This window comes from Canis aureus, chromosome 6 (genome assembly GCF_053574225.1).
Source record: "Canis aureus isolate CA01 chromosome 6, VMU_Caureus_v.1.0, whole genome shotgun sequence".
Classification (NCBI taxonomy): domain Eukaryota; kingdom Metazoa; phylum Chordata; class Mammalia; order Carnivora; family Canidae; genus Canis; species Canis aureus.
Genome location: NC_135616.1, coordinates 36,848,809 through 36,864,181, shown reverse-complemented (window position 1 = coordinate 36,864,181; position 15,373 = coordinate 36,848,809).

Here is a 15,373-nt window from a genome sequence, read left to right as displayed (position 1 = left end):
TTCCTCAAAATACACTCCAGAATTCCAGATTCAGAATCACCTGCTATAGATCTGGGCTCCATTCCAGGCTGAGTGACAGAGTCAGTCTCTAGGAGGAGGACCGAATTTCCATTTGAGAACCCGAGTCAAAGGCCTCTAGGTTTATTATCTAGCAAATGGAACTAACACAAGCCCTATATGCTTAATGAGATTGTTAGAAGGATCAAAATATTATGGGGTGTGTAAAAATAGTACATGGTCTGACTTATTGATTAGCAGCACATTTGGGATCGAAACAGATCTGTGCTTGATACCTGGTTTTGCCACTTACCAGCTATGTGGCCTTGAGAAAACTTATCCCCTCTACACGCCAAATTTCAGCCTGTAAAATGTGGCTAATAATACCTAGCTCCTGGAAACCGCATGAGGACTAAATTAAATAGAGCGTGTATGCAAAATATTTCACGTATGCCCAGCATGTGGAAAATATTTCAATCGTGGGCACATTTTTCCTCCTCTCCAGAAAGTATCTCAGACTCGAGTCAGAGCATCCCTCCTGTTTTAGTACCACATTGAGTCTCTTTTCCAGAAAAACTTCTCAGTTCTGTTTTAAGTCCTGCCTTCATAAGCAAGGGCCCAGGCCCCCTCAGTTCCTATTAAGACAGCCTTGCAAAGAGTTTCTAGGCTGCTTACTCGGGACTCATAAATCGGTATCTTTGCTTTCTGAGCAGTTCCAAAGAGTTGATTCTCTTCTAGTCCCCCCTACTCCACATCTTCTATCTCCACATACAGACATAAACTGTGGGGTAGTAGCCTTGCCACCATGGCCACCACAGTCACCCATCAAGAATGTTAAAAATATTCTAGCATATTAACCGACCGTTGATATCTCAGGATACATCTTCACAGCAGCCGGTACAAGCAAGGATTGCAAAAGAAATAAAGGAAAGGCAACCCAAAAGCTTGGCTTAAGCTGGTCCTGGCAAATCTCTAGCAGGTGTGTCCTCTAGACTAGCCTCCTCTGCCCTAGTTCTCAATATCTCAGGTCTGGAAAGAATAAGGATAGAACTATTGGCGGTGGTGCTTGAAGAAAAGCGCTTGACAGAGGGAGCCAATTCTAAAGTCTCCAGCTGGGACTGTCCCAGAGAGGTCCTCCTCCACCAGTCAATTCTTAGTGATCCAAAAATGTGCTTCTTTATCCTACTGTCAATAGAAATAAAGGCTATCCTACTTCCCGGTCTTTGCATTAGGAAAGGAAAAAAATAAAGGAAGAGAATCTATTTCCGGTATAACTAACATGGGGCAGGAGGGACCTTTGGGAAACGTCTGCCCCAACAACTTTTCTCCCAGAGTGGAGGGAAAAAAATGCCTCCATTTGGGTGCGAGCCTTGGAGCTCCCCGCAGACATCTAACTGGATTCCAAACTCGGAAATCCCGGGAAAGAGACGCGTCTCCCGCAAGGCAGTCAACTTGTACGCGTTTCTGATCCCATCGCTGCCCTCCATTATTTCAGGCACCCTGATCGCCTGGGGTAGGGATTTTATTTTATTTTTTTAATATACTTTCAGAGCACTGTGGGCTGGAGAGTGGCCTTTCTGCAGGCAAGTCCCGAGCGGCCGTCCTCAGGCGCTGTCGCCGCAGAGCCGAGCCGCGGGGGCAGGACGAGGCCCGCGCGGAGCTGGCGAAAAGCAGCGACCCACAGCCACGACCCCCTGGGCTGAGCCTTGCCCCTGGGACCTGCGTCCCGGCGCTGGGCCCACACCCCCGGGAAGCTCCCGCCCGCCTCCGCCCTGCTCCGCGCGGTGGGTCCCGCAGCAGTTGCGAAGGGGAGCGGGCGCAGGGACCACCGCGGGCCACCGCTGCTCGCCGCCGACTCCCGGGAATGCGGGGCGCGCAGCCCAGCCTGACCCTCCGCGGTGCACCCAGTCTGATCCCGCAGCATTTCTTGACTCCAGACTGAAAAAGGGAAGGGGTGGGGGTAGACCGAAAGTTAAAAACCTTCCCCTCCTGCCTCCCAATGGCACACACACGCCTCAGAGAAAGGCCCAACGCACTTCAGCCGCTCCTTCCGCGCGGCAGCGCTCGCCTGCAGGATTCAAGACCCTTCGCGGAGAGGCAATCCCGTCCGTCCACTGGCTTCCTGGAGGAGTTGCTGCTCTCGCGAAGGAAGCGAGCGGCAGGGCGCCTGCGGAAGCAAAGGGCAACCCTGATTAGGAGCTTCAGATTGAAAGGAGGGCAAGTGCCTTCAGGCATTTGCTCCAGGCCCAGAGGCAGGGCTCGGGGCTCTCCCTAGACCATCCCCGGGGTTGGGGGGTGTGGTGGGGGGAGTCTCCCGCAGCCTTCGGGAGCCGGGCCAGCTGCAGTGCCGAGCTAGAAGTTTCCTGTCGCTCCTACGCAGGGGGCGCCTAGGGCAGCGGTGCGGCGCTGCTTTCTTGCTCCTACCGGGAGAAAGCAGAGCTAGGGGCGAGAAGGAGGCGAAAGGTCCTTTTCTAAACCATACCTTCACGCATTAACACTCGCTCGTCCTTTCTCCACGCAGCCTGGGGACCTCCGAGCTGAGTCCCATCCAAACCCTGGGATGCTCAGAACACGCGGGCACCTTCTTCCCAGAACCCGCCCAGTTAGGGCTGAACTGCTTGCACGCTTCCTCTCGGTTATTCAATGGAATGGCCATACAGTTTTCTCGTTGCTTGGGCGTGATTCACTCTGCAACGGCCTGTCTCCGTTTCTTTTCCGTAAAGAGGGCAGTTCCCCCCCCCCCCCCGCCCGACATTATCACAAATACTGTCCTTACCCCATCAGCTCCCAAGCAGTGGAGCAGAGAGCAAAAAGGGGGAAAGAAGAGATCTGAGCCCCCAATCAGATCTCTACTGATCTAGCCTAACACTTGTCTCCTCCAACCTCACACTCACCTACCCCCAAAAAAACACTCATTTGTAGCGAAGCTTCTCCAAGCAGAGGGTCTCGAAGCTTGCAGCAGGTAGCCAGAGACCTAGATTTTTTTCCTCCAGAAACCAGTGCAAAGTGAAGGGAGTGGAGGGACGATGCCCAGAACCCGGAGACTGGAATTGACCTTGGGATTAAAAAGCATGTTTAATCCGGGGATTCTCTTCCACACTCTGGGCCAGCGCACCCCACCTCCCACCCAACAGGTTTGCAAACCCAGTGTCAAGCGGGAGGAACTTGAGCCAGGAGAGGTCATTGCAGGGCTCTGAGCCGAAAAGCCCGGTTTATCTGGGAGCGGGGACTCCAGTATTTGTAGGCACTCAAGTCGCTGGGTCGCAAACTTGACCCCCTCACCTGCTCCACTAGGGCCGGCGGCGGCGGCTGGCGCGCTGTGGACTAGTGGCGCACAGTCGGTCTGCGGTGCCTTCCACCCGCCAGCATCGGGCTGTTCTCTTAATGAATTACTAATGAGTTAAAATTGGGCAGCAGGCTTAATTAAAGCGTAGAGGCAATGTGTTTACCACATTGTAATTGAACTCATTAGGGCTATGGCTTTTTGTTTTTTAAGCAGCCGCCTTCCTTCTCCGCGTCGAATAATCTATGGGAAGCGTTTATTAGAGAAGGAGGGGGTAGGGGAGAAACAGTCCATCAATTCTTTCAATGAAAGAGACAGGATGAGAGTGGAAAGAGGGATACACGACCTCCATTGCGCGGATATCTTGACGGAGTCAGGGCTAGACCGAGGCTTCCAAGACGTTCCAAGGGTAGAGTGGCTCGGTGAGCGCTGCCGGCGCTTGGAAAGTTGCCAAAGGAGGGACCAGGCCGGAACCGAAAGGCTGCCTTTGTAACACCGCGCGCTCCTCCCGAATTCAGCCGGTATCCCATATCCTCACCACCACTAACCCTGAGCGCTGGACTCCCACTGGAACCCCAGGCCGGCGCTCGCCCCAACAAGCGGTCTGACACTTCACAATCAGATGGATTCAGCTAACTTTTCTTGTTAAAGCAACATAAGAGTTTGGCCCTAAAGCCTTTCTTCCCGGCTGTGCTGAGAACTCACTACTGTCTCCAGTATTCCCACCACCGCCCCCCCCCGCCCCCCCCCACACACACCTAACACACACTCACATCTCCTGGTTCTGGAGACACACAGTGGGTACCTTTAACTCGTGCTCCTTATGGGCTCCGCCCTCCCGGCCAGACCTCACCTCGAGTGGTTGTTCCCCGGGGGGACTGGGGGAGGGGTGCCTGCTAGTAGTGACTGCCCAAGGGCCGCATGGGAGAGGCGCACCTGCGCGCCCCGGGATAACCCTTCTCCTGGCAGGGAGCCCAAGCTGCCAGCCCGGGCTGCACGTCCCCAAGGCAAATTGCTCCTTCTTGCCCCTGGCCCCACTCCAATTTTCAGGCCTCCAACCCTTGCCTCCTTTCTCTGCTGTTTGGACCACGGGGCGTGGAAAGGTGGGGGGGTGGGGGGGCTGGGGCTGGCTCTGCGCTCCTCGCCTTGCGCTGCCCTGCCTGACCAACAGGCGGCGTCAGAGATCTAGGTCTGAGCTGGGGAGTGGGGGGTGCGGATCTAAGCGAGCTAAGCCGAGAAGCCGGGCGCGAGGAGAGCGACCCTCACCCCAAACTTACGAACTTGCCCGGGAGAGGAGTGGAAAGAGCTGGGTGGCTTGCGGGGGACCTCCGAGAAGGGGGAGAGGAGGGACGGGACAGAGTCGCGGCGGAAGACCCGACCGCAAGCCGGAGTGCGCTGAGGACGGCGGGCCGAGGGCAGCGGAGGCGGATCCCGCTCCGGGGAGGCGGTAGGCGCCGCGGGAGGCAGAGAGCGCGGTGGAGCCGCGGAGCGAGAGGCAGGCCGGGAGGCCCGAGCGCGGGGTCCGGAGACCGCGAGGGCGGCGCAGTCAGGTAAGTGGCCTCGTCCTCCGCCCTCGGCCTCCCCTTCTTTGGAGAAAACTGGGTTGAAAGGCACTCCAGGAACTTCCGGCCCCGTACAGCCCCCCAGCTGACCCCTACCTCCACCCTTCCCCTCCCGCCTTACACGCACACCCATTCCCAAGTCCTCACCCGGCATCGTTGGTGGATTTTTTCTCAAATTCTCCCACCCTGATCATCCCTCAGCCATCCCACCTCCTCTCTCTGCATGACCCGGGAGGTTCAGGTAAATTGTCTCTAATTTGTTGCTAAAAGATTAATTGCAGAGGGTGGATCGATTTGATTAAGGCAATTAATCTTTGGTTACAGCGTTCTAGTGTCACTTGTGTGGGGGGGGGCGGTATAGAAAGAGATAGAGTAAGAAGCAAATGAGATTTTTTTGGAGAACTGTGGAAAGAGGTTACCCCGCCTGGGACCGGAGCTGCATCTTCGCGCCCGCACCCCTGCAGCCCGCAGCCCAGCGCCCACTGCGCGGCTTCAGCACCTCCAAGCCTGGACAGCGACTCCCGCGAGCGCGCCCGGTAACTTCCGGGTTCCAGGAGTTTACACTTGGCAGGCAGGGACCGGAGCTGGCCCGGAGGCAGGTCCCCCCTCCCCCAACTCTCCCCCCTTCCGCCCTGTCCTCGGTCCAACCATTGGGCTTCCCTTTCACCACTTCACGGCAGGGTCCGACCCAATAGAGAGGGGAAAAGGTGAAAACCCCCACACGCTCCTAGAAAAGTTCCTAAAGCTTAGAGTTTTCTCTTTTCATGAATAATTAACGCTCGTCATAAATAACTGATGTGAGGCAGCGGAGAAGGGAAGAGGGAGGAGGCAGGCGAGAGAGAGCCAGGGCGGCCAAAGAGAGATCGAAGAGTTTGTTAAAGGACCATTAAGGAGGCCTTGCTGGGAACGGCATTCCTCCGTAGATCACGCAGAACGGTTCCATCCAGGGGTAAAAGCGGGGAGGGGAGGCGCCGAGGGGAGGGAGGGGTTGTGCAGAGCAAGCCCCGAGCACCCATTCAGGACCCGGTCTCAGTACCTTAGCCATCCCCTCTCTTCCACCCAGGACTCATCTTCCCAGAGCCCGCTGAACCTCTCTACTCACCCTCTGGTCATCTGTCATCCCGCAACCCCGCCGCTCCCCCACCCCCAGCCGCCCACGCCCAAAGTGCAAAAATTCTAGGTTAGATAGTAGAGACCCAGGGATGAACCTGGACTTTGAGCTATGTCAATTCTGTCCAGGCCTTGGCAGGTCCTGGTGAATCCCAAATAATTTGCAGGCACCTTCCCAAACCACCACCCTCAATCCTAGACCATACCATGTCATTCTTTTCCAGCTGATCCAGAGTTTTGGGACTCCAGGTTCAAGCTTTTCTCTTCCATCTGCCCATGCCAGAACCTGGAAGAATGGGGTATACACACACACACGCGGCTCTATGCTCTTCCACTGCTCTTCCATCATGTCCAATTCCTCACTTCTTCTAAGAGTCAAGCATACTGACTGCTGGTACGTTGTGTCCATCCTATCTGAACTGAGATGCTTAGGCAGGGGTCCCAGAACGTGGAAGAGAGTCCAAAAGGAAACCCTTGCCCCTAGGTTGGAGGCCTGTGCCAGGGCCTTTTGAACCCCTCTAGGAGACATTGGCCTCTCAGCAGTCAGCCTCAAATGGCCAGTGCATGTTTTTAGAGTGAAAGTACTGAAGGTCCCTCAGCCTAGCAGCCAGCACAGTCCTTCATAAGGGCTCCTTGAGGCCATCCCACAAGCAAAGCCATGTCTTTTCCTAGTATAATTTGGCATAGGCCCTGGGAAGAAGATATTGGAGACTGTACCAACCACCACTGGCTGTAAGATTAGGTTTTGATTTCGGGGCTAGCAGGAGCCTCTTTTTTGAGACTTTCCATTGGTTAACAGCTTCCACCACACCTCCTTCCTTCATGATCCGCTCCTGACCTCTGGATATGCCAAAGGTCATCCTTGCTTTTCTGGGTTGGGAGCTGAAGGTAGCTTCCAAAGAGGAAAGTTGGTGGCCAAGCCTCAAGGAGCCTAGATTTTTTTAATGAAAATTCTTTCTTCTCTTTATGTTATATAAAAGGAAACACTGAAACCAGTTTTATTTTCTTGCCCACTTCATCCCCAACCCAACACTCTCCAAACCCTGAGCTCTTACCTTTTTAACAACTGAGAAGTTCTGGATGGGGAAGGGAAATGAAGAGAGAATAGGAAGGTTTTAGGGAATTGTCTCCCTGCCTCAATAGAGATAGAACAACCCAGAAGAATTGTGAAACTAGACAAAGGGGTGAGAAGAAATCAGATCTAGGGGGTGGGGGGTGGGTAGCCCTGGAGCCATGGGTTGTTTACTTCTCATATAAAATATAACTCCCCCAAGCAGGAAGTTACTGCAAACAAGAATCAATAATGAATGAATCTCCTGTAATAAAATACTTACATAATTAGCACAAGTCAAGTGGTTGCATTATGTTAACCTTTTGCAACTCTGAGCTGGAAAATTTTGCTCCAGAATTCCTCAGAATGCCGTTTTCATTCTCAAGAGAGGGTGAGAGCCAAGTGTTCATCCAGCCTTCCACTCTGTTATAATATGGTTTTCCATTTCTGAACCAGAACATAAGTACTTCTGAAATATAACAGAAAACTCTCTTTGGTGAATTCAAAACAGTCATTAACATTCAGTTTTAAGTGAATGTTAACAGTAAATAAAGAAATCTCTTGATTGTAATAGTAGTAACAAAGCAATAATTACCCAGTAGGTGGTCATCAGTAATGATAAATGTATCATTATTACTGTGTGAGTCTGGGAACTCAGTTTTGGAAACTACTTCAGACTTTTTAGTAGCATGGCTGGTTACAAAGCATTTCTTAGCCTGCAAAAGCCATATAATTTTATACACAATTTAGGTGAAAATAAATTTAAATCTGTATATTACATTTTTAATTTCAAGTTAGTAATTAAAGTTGGTTCATTATATCTCCTCTGAAACCCTCAGTGCTCATCTCCGTGGTTTGTTTGTACAATTTGTTTCTAAGACACCCAAGGTTACACAGTTCTAAAAGATAGAAAATTTAATTATTTGCCAACATTAAGAGTTTGTCGATGATATCATAATGCATCTTGAAAAAGTTTGGGATTGGTATTGCCTTTGGTCTGGTTAGCTGTTTTCACTTTGAGCCCCTAACCCCAAGGATAAAAGCCTTTTTTGTTTAAAAGAAATTACTTTTAAATACACAAAAATAGAAAATGCCTCAGAATGTTCACTGGTTGCTATGTTTTTGGGGAAAAAAAAATCAATGACTCAGATTTCTACCCCCCTCTTTCCTGGGATTTATTTTGCTAATATCTAATTTCACCTCTTGCTACCACTGAGTTAACGACTGCAGGCAGGAGGAACGCTGAAAGCATGATGATCACTGGGTAGTCAGAGAGCACATGATAGTTTAATAGTGTATTAGCTAATGGGATCAAGCTCAATGGCAAAGTAGCGAATTTTCTAACAGGGAAGGATGGGAGGAAAGAGAACAGGAAAGGAGGGGAAATGCCTTCATTTCCCCAGGAAATAAAATCCAATGTTCCTTCCACCAGTGTCAGTTGGGAAGATGTTAAATGTATATCTATGTCATTTTCTCTCTTGTGACATGTCAACAGACAATACATACCCCCACCCCCAACTCCCACTCATCTGCCTCCCCTCCCAAGCTTTAAAAGGTCCTGCTCCACACCCTTTATGCTTCTTCAGCTTCAGTTGCTTCTTAAATTGATTCCTTGAAACAAAAGAGCCAGGTATTTAAAAAAAAAAAAAAAAAGAGTCCCAAATCACATTTCTTATTCTTGGTGTTAGTTGGAATCTTCCTACAATTAAAGAATCTTTTGCATAAATCCACCCAAATACTTGCCTTGGTTTTCTCTCCCACAAACCTCTATTTCTTGCTCCACTTTCTCCCTCTCCTTTTCTCCCTTTTTTCTCCCTTCTTTAGGAGTGGCAATCAAAAAAGGCAAGCATCTTGCCTCATTATTCATTATTATAGCAGCATCTTTGAGACGCATCTTTGCCAATGAAAACTCCATGTAGATGCCTATCCTTTTGTTGTAGCGACCTAGGTTATTCAGGAGCAGAGACAAAAGCCTGAAGTGATGTGATCTAAATGAGCTCTGGGGTTTTCCAGCTGGGACCACCTCCATTTCAAAGGACCCCCTCCTTCCCAATATGAGGAGGAGGGAAGTGGAAGGGGCGGGTACATATGTGTATGCATGCACAGAAAGCGAAAGAGGAGAGGGAAGGGAGAGAGCCTAGTGGGCTATTCCTTGTGCCAGAGTTCCTCTTCCATGCACATTCACAGGTGTGTTCAAGGAGCATGTATTCATGGGCATATGTGTGTCCTCAGGTATTTTGTGTGCCTTTGAATTTTATCTTGGTCAAGCAATATTTGCTAAATAACCATCAAGTATGGCAAGGACATGTTCCATTCTGGATTTTATTACTTCAAGTGAACTATGTGCACTTGTGTGCACCTTGCTGTGTTTACAAGTTTGTGAGGATCCGTGAAGAAATGTGAATTCTTTGTTATAAAAAAGAGAGTTCAATAGCAAAGGCCTCCATTAGTCCCTGGCCTTTGTGAACTGGTAGGGTAGGAGGCTTCTCTGCCACTTACCCAAGAGCAGATTTTCTTGTGAGAATGATTTCCTTTGATTAAGGGGACTTAAGTCTTGGTTCCTTCTCCCACAGTCTATTTCATACAGTTGTTTGCATGAAGGATAAGGAGTCTCCCTGATTTCCATAGTCATTGGCTCATGAGGATCTCAGGGGATCACTGGGGCAGGGATACAGGTGCAAATGTATTCATTTTCCCTTCCTTTCTCCAATCATGGTTTAGATTTTTATGCTTGTGCTCCCATTGCACTTCTCTCAGGCTTCCCTGCCCTGGGGAAAAGGCCCTTGTTTATAGACAACATTTTGGAGAAGCCTCAAAGAACAAGAGCCAGCCTCAGAATGCTCAGAGGCTTTTCTAATTTCTTCCATATCTTCCATCATGCATGAGTCTTTAGTTTGCTCCTGGTCCTGGGTTTGCTTCATGTACTCCAGCTATGGCAATGGAGGAAAAACCAAGGAGCCTGAGCTGGGCTTGCCAGGCTGCAGAAAGGTCCTTTGGATAGAAAGTGAGAACTGGGGGCTATCGGCAGTTATTATCATTATGGTTATTTTCATTGCTAATTTTTATTATCAACACATTTTAAATGGGCTAAGGAAACACTAGCTGGTGTTCTGACTACCTGTATACAAAATAAACACTAGACCAATTAAAGGCAGGATAAAGTTCTAATGAAAGGGACTAAGGTTCCTCCAGAGAACTTGGTCCCCTCTCTACTCACCCCTAAGCTAAAATGCCTTTGATGTCTTTTTTTTTTTATAAATTTTTTTTAATTTTATTTATTTATGATAGGCACACAGTGAGAGAGAGAGAGAGGGGCAGAGACACAGGCAGAGGGAGAAGCAGGCTCCATGCACCGGGAGCCCGACGTGGGATTCAATCCCGGGTCTCCAGGATCGCGCCCTGGGCCAAAGGCAGGCGCTAAACCACTGCGCCACCCAGGGATCCCGCCTTTGATGTCTTTTATTCTGGGACTGTTGAACATTTCTAATGTTATCTTGTAACAGTACAGGCCTAGCTCTTGTCCCCATCCTCTGAGGAAGGTGCTACCACATATTAAATGACTACTGTGTGCCAAACACTTTACATGTATTACCTTATTTAATTCTCAAACACCCCCTGTGAGTTACATATCAATCTCCTCATTTTGCAGATGAAGAAATTGGGGCTTAGGGAGGTTAGACATAAAAGCAAAACTCCACAGCTACTAAGTGATTGTGGAGATAATCATACCATCTCGTCTGACTGAATCTTCTGTACTTTCTGATATACCCGAATTCTTGTATCCCTTCCAGTTCTGCCAACCTTCCAGTTCCCTTCTGGGCCATGCGAGTCTCCTTTTGCAGACTTGGAACATTCTCGCCCTACCCGATGCAGGAATATTAAATCTCAGGGACACTGAAGCGGTAATATTTCTGCCTAAGAGCTGAGAATGGGGTAAGAGGGAATGAATGAGAGGGATAGGAGATATTTCTTTTATCTGTGACTGTCATGGGTTCTCCATTACCAAACCTGGGACTGGAGGAAGAGAAAATATGTGGTATTTGTCGCTGTGATGACTTTATATGAAGGCCTTTATCTTCCTTGTGGGTCGATGTAGAAACAGCCCACGGAGATGGGGCAAGTGTGGCAGAGTCCGGAGGATGTTTCTGTGCCCCCACCCTGCTTGCCTTTTAAGTCTACACAGCCAGTGTGGAGCCCAGAGCCGAATCTAGGGCTCTGTTGGTTACAGGATGGGAGCCTTCTCCGGGGAGGGCCTTGCATGCAGTAGGATCTGCTACACCTCTGAGCGGCGCGTTCGCGTCAGCACCTCGAACAGCTCCTGCCCCCGCTTTGGTCTTGGGCTCGAACCCACAAGGTCCACCACCGCCGGTGGGGACCAGCCCGCGTCCAAAGTGGAGGACTCCCGGCCAGGTCTGGGTTCGCTCTGACCAGTTCTTAGAAGCTGTAGCTGGAAACCTCCATCCAGGCTGCCTCGCCGGCCCCGTGAGCCTGCATCCAGGCGTCGCCCCTCCAGTTCCGAGGGGGGCCCGGCTCGGTTTGCGGTTTTCCTTTGGGTCCGGTGTCTGGGCTCCTTTACCTGTCCCTGGCCTGGGTGAACCGCAGCCGCCCGGAACGGAGATGAGAGTGGAAATGCTCTCCTCCGTGCGGTGATACATCATGCAAACGGGTGACACCAGTTTAACCAATAAAACAATTTGAATCAATTAGCCGGCTGAGGAGAGTCCCGACGTGTAAAATGCATGTCAGCTCGAATAGGAAAGCATTGATTAACTCGGCCCCGACCTGCCGCCTCCCACCACTGCCGGCTCCTCCCTGAGCCTGCCAGGGTCTCAGGGGCGAGAGCAAGGACTGACAAGAATCAGGCACCCCTGGTCAGAGAGAGGAAAATAGAAGGGCAGTGGAGGACCACCAGGAGAGTGATTCAAACTGAGGAGAATGCAAAGAGTCAGAGAGAGAGTGGGTGACAAAAAGTTACTCACAGACTCAAAACATATAAACAGGATGCAATTTTGCAGTCCAGTTGCGGATTCTCTGGAACATGGAGTCTGGCATTGAACAATTGTTCTCTACCTTCACCTTCCAAAAATATAATTGGCCTGACAGCCCAAACAGGCGCCCCAGACACACTGGGGAAATAAGATTTTGCGCTATCTTAGAATTTTTTGTGAAGGTACTTAACCTAACATCACACGTTTCTCTTTCCAATGAAGGGTTATTGCATTAAAATAAAGTCACAGGTTTGTATGGCATTAAGACCCCAACGTAATGTATAAATGTTTGTGTTTAAAAATCAGGGAAGAAGGTGGCTACAGGTACCACTGAGTGTGGATTCACTTTTCAGGTTAATCTGGGATGGGATGGAAGATACAGATTGATCCTGTTTCTCTTTTCAAGGAAAGATATTTTTGAAGACGTGTTTCAAAATAGGGATCTGTAAGGGGAAAAGGAGTTTGAGAGGGGGTGGGGTTGCGGTGGGTAAAGATAGGAATAGTTCCATAAAAAAGGGAAGACCCCATGGTGCTTCCTCCTCCAGGCATTTCCCTGTAGTACATTAATGAGTTGATACGACTTTCCGACTTTATTCCCTGTTTTCAAGTCTTAAAATCCACCCCACTGTCAGGTCCTTTCCAAGCAGCTCATGCTTTCTTTCTAGCAGTCTGGGCTCTAGAAAAGTAAGAAAGCGGAGACTTTGCTTTGTGGGAGCCCCTAACCACCACCACCACCACCACCCCCGGGGGGGGGGGGGGCAGCGGCAGGAAAGGTAGGAAAAAACAGGCCTGGCTCTGGAATCTTCACAAAACCTTTGGCCTTAGGAGGAAAGAGATTTGTGGATGACAATGACGCTCTTTTGGCTAAAGGGCTGGGTGGCTCAAAACCTGAGTTTTTGTTTTGTTTTGTTTTGTTTTGTTTTGTTTTGTTTTGTTTTGTTTTAGGATGGGAGGCTTTGAAAGCAACGGGGAAGGAGCATTCCATTAACTCCAGCTCCTTTGGACAGAGACTAATTTGTGCAGCAAATGCCTTTAGAAACTAGGAAATGGGGGGGGGGGAGTTATTTCACTGACGTTTGAAACTTACGTCCCCCAAAAGAAAAACAATTCTCATGGCTCTGAAATTATGTTTTTGGCGTTTTGATTCAAGACAGCCACAAATCCTATATCCCTCACTTTTTGGTTTGATCCACTCTCCTTTGGTTTTCTTGACTTTCAATGAAGTGTTAAAATCGCACACTTTCCCTTTTGTAGTTAGTGGTGGTTCATTGTTAATGCTCTATGATGGAGTCTGGTTGGGCTTCCCAAGTAGTGGAGGTTGCCTGGTCACTTCCACAATGTGACTGTCCTATTCTGAGCCTGTGTTTACCAGGCAGCAATAGAAAACTCAGCCGTGACACTAAAGGAAAAACTTAAAGGGTCCCCCAATCCCAGCCCCTGTCGGTATCCTTCTTAGAATGTCCTCCAAATAGCCTTTTCTCTTTCTTGTAAATGAGGGGTAGTCATTTTGACTCCTGACAGCTGATCAATTAGGAGGCAATATACTGACACTTCACGATATCTTAGGTTATGCCTCACCTTGGAGAAGCTGTGGGGAATGGTTCGTCCTCATCCCATTGCCTTTATCTTATTTGAAGGCTGACTCGGGTTTGGGGGCCTCCCTGCTTTCCTAACTCACTTTTTCCTTGTGCTGAGGTGGCCTGCATGGGTCTTATAAAATGGGTTAGAAAACTGTTCTGAATGAAGTTGAGAGATGAGTGCACACATGCAGTCATTGGCGTCCTTACTTAACCATACATATGGTAAAATAGAGAATGCTACAATGACTTTCTGTATCTTGTCCTAAAAAGCAAACGTATGCATTTGAAAGCAAGGACACTCTTCAAGCTTCCTTCCAAGTTTTTAGACTGGGAACCCCACGCAGAAACTTCTCCCTTTTTTCTCATTTCACAGCGTTTCAAACGAGGCGATGAAGTTAATCTATTCTCCAGCTGACTGTGGTTTCTCCATCTTCGGAGGCACAGTGAGGCCACTGGTTTGCACCGTGTACCAGAGGGATCATTCACGAAGGAGGGTGGCTCAGAGAAATAAGGGGAGGAGACAACAACGGGCAGGGATACAGTCCATTTAGAGACGCCCTTCTACAATCCCGGGCCTCCAGGATCCAGGTCCCCAGGATGCACGCAGACTATTGGACTCCCGCTCCTAAATCAGAGCTGGGGCTCCGGCACTATCGCTGCGTTTTTTCGCTCTGGGGTGGAGAGGTGCTGTCAGTTGCGGGCTGGTTAGGTGTTAGCTTTCTTGCCTGCTGAGAAAGGATCTCGAGGTTGCTCGCTCTCCCTTTCCGTCCTCCCTCCCTCCCTGTAACACGCCAGCCCTTTAATGTGGAGTGTCAGGGAGACGGTGACGTCACCTTGCCCGCTGGGTGGCGTCCCCTCGGTCCGACAGGAGTTCAGAGACAGAGAAAGGCGCCGTCAGACTGCGCTCCACCTGGGGCTCGCCTGCCGCGGGTTTCCGCGCGCCCACACTTTCTGCGGTCGAGGGGCCGCGCCGCCACAATTCGGGCTGTCCTTCTCCTCCCGCCCCGGGTTCAAGCGCCCTTAGCGCCGACGAGCGCCCGGATCTTCACGCGGAGCCCTCCGGAGTCCCGCCCGCTGGATTCGAGGACCCGCTTGGATGCTTCGCCTCCGAGCGCCCTCGGAAGATGGGCCGGCAGCCGCGCGCGTAAAGACGCCTAGGGGTTACCAGGTACTGCTGCCCCGCCGGCCCTGCCTCGGCACAGAGTCCCACCGCGGGTGGTCGGGTGAGGCGGAGGGGCAGCGGCGGGCTGCGGCGGGCTGCGGTGGCCACTGGTTGGGAAGCCAGGGGAGTTAAGTTGGGGGTCGCTGGCTCCTGAGTCGGATAGGGAAGTTCGCCAGCGTCCCTTCTCGGGTCAACTAACTTTTGTCTCTTCTCGCCTCACTCGCTTAAAAACAAACAAAAAAAAAGCCTCAACCCTCTTATTGGTGTCTCTGCTCTGATAGGAGTTTCTGGGAGGGTTTGGGGTGAACGTGGAGGACATCCAGGAGGAGACACCCTGCCCAATCTACCGCTGCTAAGGCTGCGGGTACCCGCCACGGCCGGGCCCTAGAGCGCCCTTGCTCCGGAGCGAGAGTTCCCGTGATCCCAGGGTCGTGTTACGATCTTAAGAATCCTGTTTGGGAGGGAAATGAGCTTTGAAGGACCATTTGGCAAAGCTAGGGCCGGTTACGTTAGGCCCAGGTATCGCCGTGCCTTGAACTGCCGTTTAACGCCCTGTCCCCTGGAAATATTGTCCCCGACCGATCCGAAGCGACAAGCCAGGCTCTCGCCTCGCCTCGTTTGATTGTGTCGAGGTTTGTTC